This window comes from Ascaphus truei, unplaced genomic scaffold (assembly GCF_040206685.1).
Source record: "Ascaphus truei isolate aAscTru1 unplaced genomic scaffold, aAscTru1.hap1 HAP1_SCAFFOLD_1214, whole genome shotgun sequence".
Classification (NCBI taxonomy): Eukaryota; Metazoa; Chordata; class Amphibia; order Anura; family Ascaphidae; genus Ascaphus; species Ascaphus truei.
The window spans coordinates 15,180-30,396 of NW_027454085.1; the positions used below are offsets into that span (position 1 = coordinate 15,180).

A 15,217-nucleotide genomic window follows, 5' to 3' on the forward strand; every position below is an offset into this window, starting at 1 on the left:
TATGATATAATACACCTCATTTAGCAATCAGGACGCCACACTCCATATATTTTAGCACCCTCCCCATCAGTTACATATGTTGCTGGTACCATGGTTTTTTACCTCACTACTTCTTATTGGGACTCACACTGGTACTGTCATTTAGCGCATGAATATTTATTTTGTTCTAACAAAATTAACACAGTATAGGAAAATATGCATTTGTCAGCGGGAAAGCCAATAATCTGGAGTCAGGTCACCCTAATGTATATTAAAAATAAACACAGGCCTGTCTGATACTCCCTGATATTATAAAGTAAAGAGGCCACTCTATAATAAATATTTACACAGGCCTTTTTAAGTCTGTCCCTAATAATCTGTAATCAGGAGGTCATTCTAAGTGTTAAACAGTAGTGGTACTGTGATATTAAAGTGACAATCCCATACAAGTTTAATTCAGCCCAAACCCACACAATAATGTTAATAAAAGCATTGTAAACATCACATGACCATAAGTATACTGGCTTAGTTCATGGCTGTGTTATTACATCATTACATGTGTAATTAAATCCGTGACATTCTCAGGCTCCCCCCTTCTGTGACAATCATACAGCCGGGCCGTTACATTGCAACACACTAATCCCGCCCCTAGTGACATCACGTGATCAGTAACCAGTCAGAGAAGCTAGCAGGCAAAGAACTACATTTCCCACAATGCACCTCGTGGAGTGTGGCTAGCAGCTACGCCTTCTCTCACTAGTTTGTCTCCTGCTAGCTTCCGTACACAGCGTCTTGTTAGAGTGGGGCGTGGACATGTGTAAACTTCAATGGTGGGAAAATGAGACAGTTTTAGCTGCTAGCTGAGCAGTGGTACAGCGCTCTGTAGAAGGCGCTCTCAGTCGGGTGAGTGATTTTTCAATGTGTGTGTTTATTTCATTTCTCATTTTACTTTCACTTTAAGTACTGCATGCTTACTTTTTTCTTTGGGCATTTAGGGAGTTAAGTGCTCTGTGAGACGATTCCTCCATTGAAGGAGGAGCTATGAGGCCAACCTATCACAGCTACTGTACCATCTTCAGTTGCTTTCAGTGTACTGATTAATCCACGGCACAGAATATGCAACTTCAAATACATCTATCAACTGTCTTTATGTTAAGCCCCCGGACAAAGCATTTGGTGAAACAAGCATGTCAGGACTTGTCTGTCTCATCTAGGATGTGGTGGTGATCTCAGCTGTTTCTCCTTCGCTCCGCTGAATCTTGCAGTCTGTGCTCCAAGCAAAGGAGCATGTGCTGAGACTCACTCTCCCTGTACCTACGAGCAGTTAAGCTGGTGATATCTGCTATCACTCTGCTGGACACTTTGCTGTACACTCAGGACTGGTCTAAGTACTTTTGCTACCTATTTTGGCTTGTTAGTTATATCTGCCAATTTTTTGCTCATCTGTGTGTGTCATATCTATAGGCTTGGATCATATTACTAACTTATATAATTAACTTATTAATTTCCTTGCTTGTTAGTTACATACTAGTTTCATACAAGCACTTCACACAGGGGTCTTCAACTTAGGTAGTACTTGACCGGCCGGTCTGAGTGTACTTATTACTGCAGTGTAGCATTTTTCCCCACACCTTAAGGTTCAGTTTATAACAGCTTTGTAGGTCACTACTGCTCCTCATTTTAACCATTTATGTGTATGTGATTAATAAACCTTTTTTGATACAATTTGTGTATGTTAGAGTGCTATTCAGGGGATTCTTTTTTTCTGTGTTAGTTTTCATATATATGTGTGTGTGTGTGTGTGTGTGTGTGTGTGTGTGTGTGTGTGTGTGTATATATTTATATGCATGTATATATGCGTGTATATATGTATGTATATAATTATATGTATATATTTATATGTATATTTATATGTATTTTTTTTTATATATATATATATATATATATATATTTTGTGTGTGTGTGTGTATATATGTATATATTTATGTGTGTGTGTGACCTTGGGCAAGTCACTTCATATCCTCTGTGCCTCAGGCACCAATGTCATAGATTGTAAGCTCTATGGGGCAGGGACTTGTGTCTGCAAAATGTCTCTGTAAAGCGCTACGTAAAACTAGCAGCGCTATAAAAGAACATGCTGTTATTATTATTATATATATAAATGTGTATGTATTTATTTATATAGCACTATTAATGTACATAGTGTTTCACAGTAGTAATACATGTGACAATCCTATAAATGACAAATACAAATATCAGGTCATGGGAATAAGTGATTCGGACATAAAAGTAACATTTCGGAAGTGTGGACAACTAATACATCTTGTAGATTGCCTTTACAGTGTGATGTCATTGATTCAGTAGATTGTGTGCAGACCAGGACTGCAGTACAGTGTCACTCACATGGATGACTTGCGTGGTAGAAGCTCAAGAACAAGGATGTCAAACTCCAGTCCTCGAGGGCAGCAAACAGGCCAGGTTTTCAGGATATCCCTACTGAAAACCTGGCCTGTTTGGGACCCTCGAGGACTGGAGTTTGACATGCATGCTCTAGAAAGAGCACAGCTGTGGGTGGGAGGTGGATTTGCTTTGCATCAAATGGTTTGGAGCAAGGTTTATTGTATGTATTATCATAATAACAATGCAATGTTTAACTTTTATTTCAGGAGGGATGACTGCAGAACAGAAGTGAATATTGAAGCCATGTGTTTCTTTTCTTGCAAAAGAGAAAATTTGAAGGACAGTTGAAGAGAAGGAAAATTACTACACAGAGACAGATAAGCAATGTGTATATTTCTCATTTACCATTTAGTATTTGTCGTTTTATTGACTCCACACAATCCGGCTGCTACGGGTTTCACATTGAATATTTTCATCTGTACTCTACCCCTTCCTGTGATCTGAACCATGCAAGTTTTCATTGATTCAATACATCATGAGTAGAGTGTGGCTACAGTATGAAGTAAAGACCCATGGACCACATCTACTACCATTCATAACAAGAACATGTGCAGTAGCGCACAGCTGCAGTTCTATGTGATTGTTATGAAAGCTGAGGTGGTTCAATTCTATGAATCTGGAGTGGGATGGATCCTGTTTGCATCACATGGTTTCATCTAGGCCAGTAGATTATATAACTCTCAGTACAGGTTACACATGGCATCAGTATTAGTGATGTAAAGAGGAGGAAAGCTTCAATGTGGAGAACAAAGCCAAGTAATGTTGAAGTTACTCCTTTTACCATTTACTTGGTCAGTCTGTACTGTCTACTCCCCACACAGCTGCTAAGGGTCTTCCATTTTAAATACTTTCACCTCCTATTCTGCACTGCTTTGCTGCCCATTATTTAGAGATGCGTTCCAGTCATGTTTACCACTCTGAATCTCTCTGCAGTCATTGATTCAGCACATCATGGGTAGAGCATGGCTACAGATACAGCAAGCTTTTATTATTTTACTGGCTGATCATCCATAATATTGCATTAAAACATAGAATATCACTTAATTTCCAAAAGATTCAGTGATGCTGATAATGCAGAATCTCAACATTTCCCATCATAATGCCATAATGCACCAGAGGAAGAAATAATCCTTGCTATATCTGTACATTGTGTGACGTATTACCTCCATGACCATTGATAGCAAGTACATCTTCTGTATAGAGCGGCTGTGTTATGATGTAGTTATTGATCATCATTGACATAATCACAAGAATCTTATGCAAAGGGAAATTGTCCGCAGCGAAGTGAGATTTCAGCCCCCAAACGTCTGTAATATTAATGCAATGTCTTACTTTTGTTGCAGTGAACACTGAAGAGATGGATCTACTACAACACTGCACAGGACGAGCATACACTACAATCAGCAAAATGATCTTGCAGTTGACAGTATGTTGTTCTGGTAATGTGCACAATTATTATTTATGGGCTACACACCACAGTGCTGGACATATTCTGTTAACTTCAACTCTACCCCTAACATGGAGATGTTTTCCTGGTGTTACTGATTCAGTACATCATATGCACAGTGTGGTTATTATATGATGGATTGATTTAATGAACCCACCAACGACTGATGACATCTGCATCATCTTCTGTAAAGTGCTGCTACAGCATGATATTATCAGCATTTGGTGCGGTATAATCAGAGGTATCTATGTGCTTTTGTGCCTGGTTTAAGTCCTCCAGCTTAACGCCCCTACACCTCCCACTACACAGGCATACTTACTTATGCATACACTGACATCTGGTATACCTACACACACCCCAGGGCCACTTCCTTCCCCTGATGTCAGGGAGAGGATGGGCATGCAGAGTGCAGTAAGTCTCCACGTTACTCTGGCCAACAGTCTTGGCCTACCTCCAGCATCTGTCACCCACAACATCTGTTCCCTCCTTGTAAAGTGCTGAACTATCTCACCTGGGTCAGTGCTATAGCTGATCACAGTGCCCGATCATGATGTCACTGTGACAGGCAGCAGTGCAGATTGACCGGTCAATCAATGCAGTGCCGCAACATATGCACTAAATGAGATTTCCGTGCCCCCAGTCAGGTTACTCCCTGGGCAGCGACCCTGCTCACCCCCTCCCCTAGTTCCACCTCTGATCACAATTATCTCTCTTGGAGAGTGTAGCAAATTGGAGTTGGGGGAATCTCCCCTCTGCCATGCATGGTCACAATCTGGGCACAGGACCCAAATAGTGGGCAATGTGGCACTTCTTACAGTAGAGAATAAGTAACTATATTCTTTAATTGTGTATTAAGGACCTTATTTGCATTAAAATTCAGTCCCCATGGGACCAAGACTTTCTGGCTTACTGAACAAAGTGGAATTGTTTCGTAGAGGATGGAGAATTGTATTTTATCTGAAATTACCCCCTCTGCACAAAATACAAACAATTATACACATACACGTACCTTGTGGAAGTTGTTGCCCTCTATCTTCCTGTGGTCTCTCCCTGTTTCTCACCATGCCTCCTCCCATTTCCTTGCACCTCTGCGTCTCCACATATATCCCTATACTCAGAGCCGGCTCCGGTCAGTGACATGGGATGCCCAAATATGAGCATATCCATATATGGGCATCCATGCCACTGACCGGAGCCCGCTCTGTTGCGGATATGGAGAGAGACTGGGAGATTTACATCCCCTTATAATTCATATGGTGCATAGAACTGGCACGTATTGTTTTACCGGTACTGTGTACCTTCCTACTTTCACACTGGTACAGTATGTGCTGCAGTGGGACTGAGAGGGATATACATAGTCATTGTTGGGGGAATTCAATCCATTTTGAAAATAGTAATGCAATGTTTTTTACTTTTTTTTGCAGTAATGAAGAATGAAAAAGTTCTGTTAAAATTGAATTGGAGGTGAACTGGATTCATCATCAACTCTGCACCAGTGTGAATTGATGTTCTTTAATGTTCTGATAAGGTACATGCAACATCTCTTCCTCAACCCCTACACCACTCTCTGCCTCTTGCCTCTCTCTCTCTCCACCTCCCTGCTAAGCGTATTAACCCATCTAATGTAATCCACATTCCATGTCTCACTTTACTCTTCACTTCTCACGTGCCCTCTGGAATGTCTGCTCTCTGACTAACAAGGTCTATTTGTACATGACCTCTTCTGCTCTCATCATCCACCACCTCGCATTCCCCTCACCCCTGTCCTACTCGATACCTCAGCTTAATTGAACTCTCTCCTCTGACATCTACCCTTATCTCTAACCTCTCCTCACTTTCTGCTTAAACTAACTATCTTGTTAACTTTTACAATGCTATCATCTCCTCCTCCTCCCTCCTCCTCCCTCCTCCATCATATATATGCCCCTTCTAGGCTCTGACACACTCATCCCTCTAAGGCCATGATTATCATGGGCACATCCTTGGTCGTCCACAGTGCGTGCGAGCGATGCAGAGCCGCCTCGGACATCAGTGCAGGGATTGCTGCATACCCCCAGCATCTGTCACCCACAAACAATACACACACTAATACTCCCTACAATACATACTATAATACCTCCTTAATACTAATCTCCCCAATAATATTATAGCTCCAAACACAATATCCACAACACCCTTACACAAGATACACAATCTAGTACTCTCCTCTGCACCTCTACACACAATATAATATTCCCACACACACAATATACACACTACCCTCCTACCCCCATAAAATACAACCAATAATACACACACACTTTGTGGATATTGGGACCAGCTCCCGGCATGCACCAGTGAAAGAGAGAGGCCCGCAGAAGCTCGGAAGAACTCCCTCTCTCCATCCGTGCCTCCCTCCATTTCCCATCTTCTCCCTGTCTCTCTCCCTCCCTTTCCTTGCATCTCCCTGCGTCTTTACGTATACCCAGTCAGTGATGGCTCTGGTCACGTGATGCCTTAATATGGGCTTATCCATATATGTTCATCCACGTCACTAATGTGATGCCCGCACTGTTGCGGAGCTGGTACTTACGACAGGCACTTATTGTTTTATCAGTACTGCGTACCTGACTCTACCGGCCTACTTTCAACACTAGTACAATATGTGCTTCACTACGAGTGAGTGGGGAATATTGGCATCACACAGTCACTGTTGAATATGCCATTCAATTGATTTTGAAAATAGTAATGCAATGTTGTGTTGTTTTGTTTGCTTTTTGCAGTAATGAGGAATGGAAAAGTTATATTAAAATTAAATTGGAGGGGAACGGATTCAGCATTTCATCATGAACTCTGCACTTGTGAGAATTTACCTTCTTCAATGCCCTGACAGGTACACACAACTTTAAGACTATAATCTGCTGTGCAAGCTTTTGTGCTATACCTCCCCCTCAGGTTTAGATTTATACATTTGCTCCCTCAATTCATTTCCCTACCTTTGCATGTGTCTACACACTGCACTTTTGTACAGACCTCTATTGCAGCTATTTCTGCACTGCTCAATGAAAAGCACTCCTGTACATCCTATTCTCTGTCCCCTCTTTCGGCGCCCCCTCTTTCTGCGCCCCCTCTCTCTGCGCCTATCTGTCTCATTCTCTCTACGTCACTCTCTCTCTAAATAGAGCTATCTCTGTCTCTCTCTACACCTATCTCTGTGTCTCCTTCTATGTTTGCTGATGTGTGGGATATCTCTTATAATCTTGAACCTGCTCATATACACATCGGGCCTCCCTGCCTCTGCCTCCCTGCTAAGAGTGTTAACCTATCTAATGTAATCCACATTCCTTTCCTTACTTTTCTCTTCCCTTCTCCTATGCCATCTGGAATGTCCGTTCTCTGACTAACAAGGCTCTAGTTGTACATGACCTCTTCTGCTCTCATCATTCACAATCAGTCATTCCCCTCACCCCATCTTACCTGTCCCACTGATTTTCCTCTGCTTAATTAAACTCTCCTCTGACATCTACTCTAACCTCTCTGCTCTCTCTCTCTTTCCACTTAAACTAACTCTTACAATGCTATTAAATTATTAACTCTTACAATGCTATCCTCCTATCTATATGCCCCTTCTAGGCTCTGACACACTCGTCCCTCTAACCCACACCCTTGGCTAAATTCCCAAACATGTTCATCACACTTCCACTCGCTGTTCTTAATGCCTATGAAGGAAATCTCACACTTGATGTTTGATTTTTCTACAGTAAAAATGTCTCCAGTCCTGTATAAAGCTGCTCTCTGGTGCCAAACCACACTACTTTTTTTTCCACATTCATCAACACTCAAATTTAATTTACGCTGTCTTTTTTTCCCTGTATTTGACTCCCTCCACTAACCTTCTCCTCACACTTGCCATCCTTCCTTCACTTCTCCTCAAGCATTTGACTACTTCAGAGGCAAGGTGGATGCCACCCACAAGGAGATTCCTTCTGTCCCTTCCTCCTTCTCTCCTTCTACCTAATTCTCCTTCTGCATTTGACTCCTTTTCTTCTCTTACAGAGATGGAAGCTAATAATTTTCTCTTCTCCCTCTACCACATGCCCTCTAGATCGTATCCACTCACACCTTACTGCATCTCTTAGTCCCCACTCTCACCCACATCTTCAATTCCTCCCTATTCTCTGGCTCTTTACCCTCTTACTTTAAGCCTGTAGTGGTCACCCTTTTCTCAGAAACAACCTACACCCTATGTGCCTTACTAACTACCGCCCTGTATCCCTCCTGCTGTTTGTCTCCTAATTGCTAGAATGTCAACATTCTTAAATCACATGCCCTCCTGGATCCTTTACAACCTGCCTTTCGTACAGCTCGTTCTACAGACTGTGCTTAAAGCAAATTCCCAAGGTCACTTTTCCCTACTAATCCTACTTGATCTATCTGCTGCGTTTGATGCTCTCAATCACTCTCCTCCTTCATATTCTAAACTCTCTCTTGGTATCCGTAACACAGTTCTATCCTGGTTTTCATCATAACTTTCCTGTCACACATTCTCCATCTCTGTTGCTAACATGTCTTCGTCTTCTATTGATCTGTCTGTGGGTATACATCAGGGCTCTGTTCTGAGATCTCTCTTTCTCTCTACATACTATCATTTGGTGACCTCATCAACTCTTTTGGCCTTAGATACAGTATAATCTCTATGCAGATGATACACACACAAAAATATCCACCCCTGCTCTCACTCCTGCAATCCAGTCCCTACTCTTGGGTTGCCTCCTGGCTATATGCTCATGGATGGCACTCCACTGCCTTAAACTCTGGGCCTTATGCAGAGAGCATCGTTATTTTGAAATTCGCCATTTTTTGTACAATTTCGCGCAGAAACCGGCAGAAAATGGCGAGTTCCGAAAAACGCGCCATTTTGTTTTTTCAATTGCTAAAATTCGCCTCGCGGCTGGCGAGAACCTCTATCTCGCCATTTTTAAAACTCTCCGAATGCAGAGAGGTGCGAACGGCAAGTAGCGGCTGTTCGCGCCAAAAAATGGCGCGATTCTCGCATTTTTGCCGCGCCAGGAAAAGATGGCAAGATGGCGCTCGCCGCCTATAGTAAAGGGGAAAAAAAGGCGCGAATTTGTTTTTACACGTTTCTGAAGCGCGCATCTCGCCAATTTAAACTCGCCACACGCATCCATGTTAAACATAGCAGAATTCGCACTTTTCTGCATATGGAGAATAAAACTCTCCAAAAAAGCTACTTTTTATGAAATTCGCCAATTTTAAAATTCTATGCTCTCTGCATGAGGCCCTTAATGTCTAAAACTGGGCTCATATTATCCCCTTTCTCCATCACAGTAAACAGTACTACCATCTATCTTGTCATCAAACATGTTGCCTAGGAGTAACATTTGGCTCTTCAATTCCATCTCCATTCACATGCATGGCCATGGGTAAAGTTTGGATCCTCTTTCTCTGTAATATTACCAAGATCTTCCCTTTCCCCTCTCAACCTACTGCTAAAACTCCAATGTATACTGTTATCCTATGGGTTATTTTAAAATACTATTAACAGGCCTCCCTGATTCACAACTTTCTCCTATGCAAAACTCTGCTGCTTGAATAATCTCACTTTCTCCCACAACAGTCTCTGCTCATCTCCTTAAATCCCTGTCCTGGCATCCCATCAAGTTTTTGTATCACCTACAAAGTTCTCCTCCTTACCAATCTTAAAATTCACGACTTAAATCAAGAATTTCAAAAACTTTGACTCGTGGCTACTGTCCCACACCCACAGTCACTGCTAACAACTATTGTTCCCAAGAAGTGCTTTCTACTAAAAGTACCCACCATTAAGGACAAGCAGTGTTATCTACTGCACTTCTTCCCCCAACTGCTGCCTCTCTTTAAGTCTTCTAACATTTCTCTTAGATTGTAAAGTTCCCAGGGCAAGGATTTACTTTCCTATTGTCTGTTTTAATTTGTCGCACTTATTTTTTATTTATTTTTTTCCCCTCTCCCCTAATGATATACATATAGGTTTTCCTGTCATTTGCATGACAGAGTTATTATGGATAACTATTGCATCATGTAGACTGCCTTTTCAGGGTGATGTAATTGATTCAGTACTTTGTGTGCAGACTGTGACTGCAGTACAGTGTCACGAACATTAATGACTTGTGTGGTAGAAGCTCTAGAAGGAACACAGCTGTGGGAGGGAGGTGGATTTACTTTGGATCACATAGTTTGGCGCAAGGTTAATTGTATGTATGATCATAACCATGCAATGCTTAACTTTTATTTCAGGAGGGAAGAACAGTGAATATTGAAGCCATGTGTTTCTTTTCTGGCAGAAGAGAAATTTTGAAGGACAGTTGAAGAGGAGGAAAATGACTACACAGAGACAGATAAGCAATGTGTATATTTCTCATTTAGTATTTGTCGTTTTATTGACTCCACACAATCCAGCTGCTAAGGGTTTCGCATTGGACATATTCACCTCTACTCTACCCTTCCTGTGATCTGTACCATGCAGGTTTTTGTTGATTCAATACATCATGAGTAGAGTGTGGCTGCTGTATGAAGTTTTGACCCAAGGACCACATCTGCTACCATTCATAACAAGAACATGTGCAGTAGCGCACTGCTGCAGTTCTATGTGATTGTTATGAAAGGTTGAGGTGGTTCAATTCTATGAATCGAGTGGGATGGAACCTGTTTGCATCATATGGTTTCATCTAGGCCAGTAGATTATATAACTCTCAGTACAGGTTACACATGGCATCAGTATTAGTGATTTAAAGAGGAGGAAAGCTTCAATGTGGAGAACAAAGCCAAGTAATGTTGAAGTTACTCCTTTTACCATTTACTTGGTCAGTCTGTACTGTCTACTCCCCACACAGCTGCTAAGGATCTTCCATTTTAAATACTTTCACCTCCTATTCTGCACTGCTTTGCTGCCCATTATTCAGAGATGCGTTCCAGTCATGTTTACCACTCTGAATCTCTCTGCAGTCATTGATTCAGCACATCATGGGTAGAGCATGGCTACAGATACAGCAAGCTATTATTATTTTACCGGCTGATCATCCATAATATTGCATTAAAACATAGAATATCACTTAATTTCCAAAAGATTCAGTGATGCTGATAATGCAGAATCTCACAACATTTCCCATCATAATGCCATAATGCACCAGAGGAAGAAATAATCCTTGCTATATCTGTACATTGTGTGACGTATTACCTCCATGACCATTGATAGCAAGTACATCTTCTGTATAGAGCGGCTGTGTTATGATGTAGTTATTGATCATCATTGACATAATCACAAGAATCTTATGCAAAGGGAAATTGTCCGCAGCGAAGTGAGATTTCAGCCCCCAAACGTCTGTAATATTAATGCAATGTCTTACTTTTGTTGCAGTGAACACTGAAGAGATGGATCTACTACAACACTGCACAGGACGAGCATACACTACAAGCAGCAAAATGATCTTGCAGTTGACAGTATGTTGTTCTGGTAATGTGCACAATTATTATTTATGGGCTACACACCACAGTGCTGGACATATTCTGTTAACTTCAACTCTACCCCTAACATGGAGATGTCTTCCTGGTGTTACTGATTCAGTACATCATATGCACAATGTGGCTATGATATGATGGATTGATTTAATGAACCCACCAACAACTGATGACATCTGCATCATCTTCTGTAAAGTGCAGCTACAGCATGATATTATCAGCATTTGGTGCGGTATAATCAGAGGTATCTATGTGCTTTTGTGCCTGGTTTAAGTCCTCCAGATTAACGCCCCTACACCTCCCACTACACAGGCATACTTACTTATGCATACACTGTCATCTCGCATACCTACACACACCCCAGGGCCACTTCCTTCCCCTGATGTCAGGGAGAGGATGGGCATGCAGAGTGCAGTAAGTCTCCACATTACTCTGGCCAACAGTCTTGGCCTACCCCCAGCATCTGTCACCCACAACATCTGTTCCCTCCTTGTAAAGTGCTGAACTATCTCACCTGGGTCAGTGCTATAGCTGATCACAGAGCCCGATCATGATGTCACTGTGACAGGCAGCAGTGCAGATTGACCGGTGAATCAATGCAGTGCCGCAACATATGCACTAAATGAGATTTCCGTGCCCCCAGTCAGGTTACTCCCTGGGCAGTGACCCTGCTCACCCCCTCCCCTAGTTCCACCTCTGATCACAATTATCTCTCTTGGAGAGTGTAGCAAATTGGAGTTGGGGGAATCTCACCTCTGCCATGCATGGTCACAATCTGGGCACAGGACCCAAATAGTGGGCAATGTGGCACTTCTTACAGTAGAGAATAAGTAACTATATTCTTTACTTGTGTATTAAGGACCTTATTTGCATTAAATTCAGTCCACATGGGACCAAGACTTTCTGGCTTACTGAACAAAGTGGAATTGTTTCGTAGAGGGTGGAGAATTGTATTTTATCTGAAATTACCCCCTCTGCACAAAATACAAACAATTATACCCATACAAGTACCTTGTGGAAGTTGTTGCCCTCTATCTTCCTGTGGTCTCTCCCTGTTTCTCACCGTGCCTCCTCCCATTTCCTTGCACCTCTGCGTCTCCGCATATATCCCTATACTCAGAGCCGGCTCCGGTCAGTGACATGGGATGCCCAAATATGAGCATACCCATATATGGGCATCCATGCCACTGACCGGAGCCCGCTCTGTTGCGGATATGGAGAGAGACTGGGAGATTTACATCCCCTTATAATTCATATGGTGCATAGTACCGGCACGTATTGTTTTACCGGTACTGTGTACCTTCCTACTTTCACACTGGTACAGTATATGCTGCAGTGGGACTGAGAGGGATATATTGGTAACACATAGTCATTGTTGGGGGAACTCAATCCATTTTGAAAATAGTAATGCAATGTTTTTTACTTTTCTTTTTTTTCAGTAATGAAGAATGAAAAATTTCTGTTAAAATTGAATTGGAGGTGAACTGGATTCATCATCAACTCTGCACCAGTGTGAATTGATGTTCTTTAATGTTCTGATAAGGTACATGCAACATCTCTTCCTCAACCCCTGCACCACTCTCTGCCTCTTGCCTCTCTCTCTCCACCTCCCTGCTAAGCGTATTAACCCATCTAATGTAATCCACATTCCATGTCTCACTTTACTCTTCACTTCTCACGTGCCCTCTGGAATGTCTGCTCTCTGACTAACAAGGTCTATTTGTACATGACCTCTTCTGCTCTCATCATCCACCACCTCTCATTCCCCTCACCCCTGTCCTACTCGATACCTCAGCTTAATTGAACTCTCTCCTCTGACATCTACCCTTATCTCTAACCTCTCCTCACTTTCTGCTTAAACTAACTATCTTGTTAACTTTTACAATGCTATCATCTCCTCCCTCCTCCTCCCTCCTCCATCATATATATGCCCCTTCTAGGCTCTGACACACTCATCCCTCTAAGGCCATGATTATCATGGGCACATGCTTGGTCATCCACAGTGTGTGCGAGCGATGCAGAGCCGCCTCGGACCTCAGTGCAGGGATTGCTGCATACCCCCAGCATCTGTCACCCACAAAGAATACACACACTAATACTCCCCACAATACACACTATAATACCTCCTCAATACTAATCTCCCCAATAATATTATAGCTCCAAACACAATATACACAACACCCTTACACAAGATACACAATCTAGTACTCTCCTCTGCACCTCTACACACAATATAATACTCCCACACACACAATATACACACTACCCTCCTACCCCCATAAAATACAACCAATAATACACACATACTTTGTGGATGTTGGGACCAGCTCCCGGCATGCACCAGTGAAAGAGAGAGGCCCGCAGAAGCTTGGAAGAACGCCCTCTCTCCATCCGTGCCTTCCTCCGTTTCACATCTTCTCCCTGTCTCTCTCCCTCCCTTTCCTTGCATCTCCCTGCGTCTTTACGTATACCCAGTCAGTGACGGCTCTGGTCACGTGATGCCTTAATATGGGCTTATCCATATATGTTCCTCCACGTCACTAATGTGATGCCCGCACTGTTGCGGAGCTGGTACTTACGACGGGCACTTATTGTTTTATCAGTACTGCGTACCTGACTCTACCGGCCTACTTTCAACACTAGTACAATATGTGCTTCACTACGAGTGAGTGGGGAATATTGGCATCACACAGTCACTGTTGAATATGCCATTCAATCCATTTTGAAAATAGTAATGCAATGTGGTTTTGTTTTGTTTGCTTTTTGCAGTAATGAAGAATGGAAAAGTTATATTAAAATTAAATTGGAGGGGAACTAGATTCAGCATTTCATCATGAACTCTGCACTTGTGAGAATTTAACTTCTTGAATACCCTGACAGGTACACGCAACATTAAGACTATAATCTGCTGTGCAAGCTTTCGTGCTATACCTCCCCCTCAGGTTTTGATTTATACATTTGCTCCCTCAATTCATGTCCTCTAATATTTGAAAGCTCTCTCCTAGCATTTTCTCTTTACCACAGAACGTCATCCCAATGTAACCTCTCTCTTGTTCTTTCTGCTTGCTGTTTCCTCACTCCTCTGTTAAACTTTTCTAATTTCTCTAACTTCCACACTCCTGCTTTTATCCACATGTTCTCCTCTTTCCTTCCCCTACCTTTGCATGTGTCTACACACTGCACCATTTGTACAGACCTCTATTGCAGCTATTTCTGCACTGCTCAATGAAAAGCACTCTTTAATATCCTATTCTCTGTGCCCCCTCTCTCTGCGCCCCCTCTTTTGGCGCCTCCTCTCTCTGCGCCCCCTCTCTCTGCGCCTATCTGTCTCATTTTCTCTACGTCCCTCTCTCTCTACATAGAGCTATCTCTGTCTCTCTCTACACCTATCTCTGTGTCTTCTTCTATGTTTGCTGATGTGTGGGATATCTCTTATAATCTTGAACCTGCTCATATACACTGGCGACACACTTTATTCGAGCTCGGCTAGTCCCACGAATTCGGGTATACCCGGGTGTATTGAGGTTTGTGACTGTTTTCTGCCCGAGTACATTGGGTTATTTTCCAGGCAGGGATTGAAGCATTTTATTCCCGCTGGCTGCAATACTGCACAGTATATATATATATACTGCATTACAATTCATGAATTTATGCCATCTGGTAGACACGCGAAGCATTGCAGCCTATTAAATCCTAATCATTATCATTTAACAGATCAGCCAACCATCAGCCAGGCATGAACCCAGGCTGGGAAGGCAAACGCAACGGGGCTTGTCAGAGGTGAGGAGCGGCGCATTCCAGGTATCTGCCAGGTACATACTGGGTATTTGCTCG

General features: G+C 42.5%; 1 long non-coding RNA gene across 14 annotated transcripts in view; it reads left to right on the forward strand.

Moving 5' to 3' along the window:
• The first annotated feature begins 453 nt into the window (after positions 1 to 453).
• LOC142475406 (uncharacterized) overlaps positions 454 to 15,217 on the forward strand; it is a 51,676-nt gene continuing 36,912 nt past the window's right edge. For 3 of the 14 annotated variants that reach the window (XR_012790925.1, XR_012790923.1, XR_012790927.1), the window contains exons 1-10: positions 460 to 882; positions 2,646 to 2,765; positions 3,783 to 3,878; positions 5,311 to 5,414; positions 6,649 to 6,758; positions 10,163 to 10,272; positions 11,283 to 11,378; positions 12,823 to 12,926; positions 14,153 to 14,263; positions 15,098 to 15,195. This is a non-coding gene — a long non-coding RNA (uncharacterized LOC142475406). Of the gene's footprint in view, positions 883 to 909; positions 1,368 to 2,645; positions 2,766 to 3,782; positions 3,879 to 5,310; positions 5,415 to 6,648; positions 6,759 to 10,162; positions 10,273 to 11,282; positions 11,379 to 12,822; positions 12,927 to 14,152; positions 14,264 to 15,097; positions 15,196 to 15,217 lie in introns of those variants that run through there. The other 11 variants (XR_012790934.1, XR_012790924.1, XR_012790922.1 and 8 more) reach the window with 11 other exon arrangements.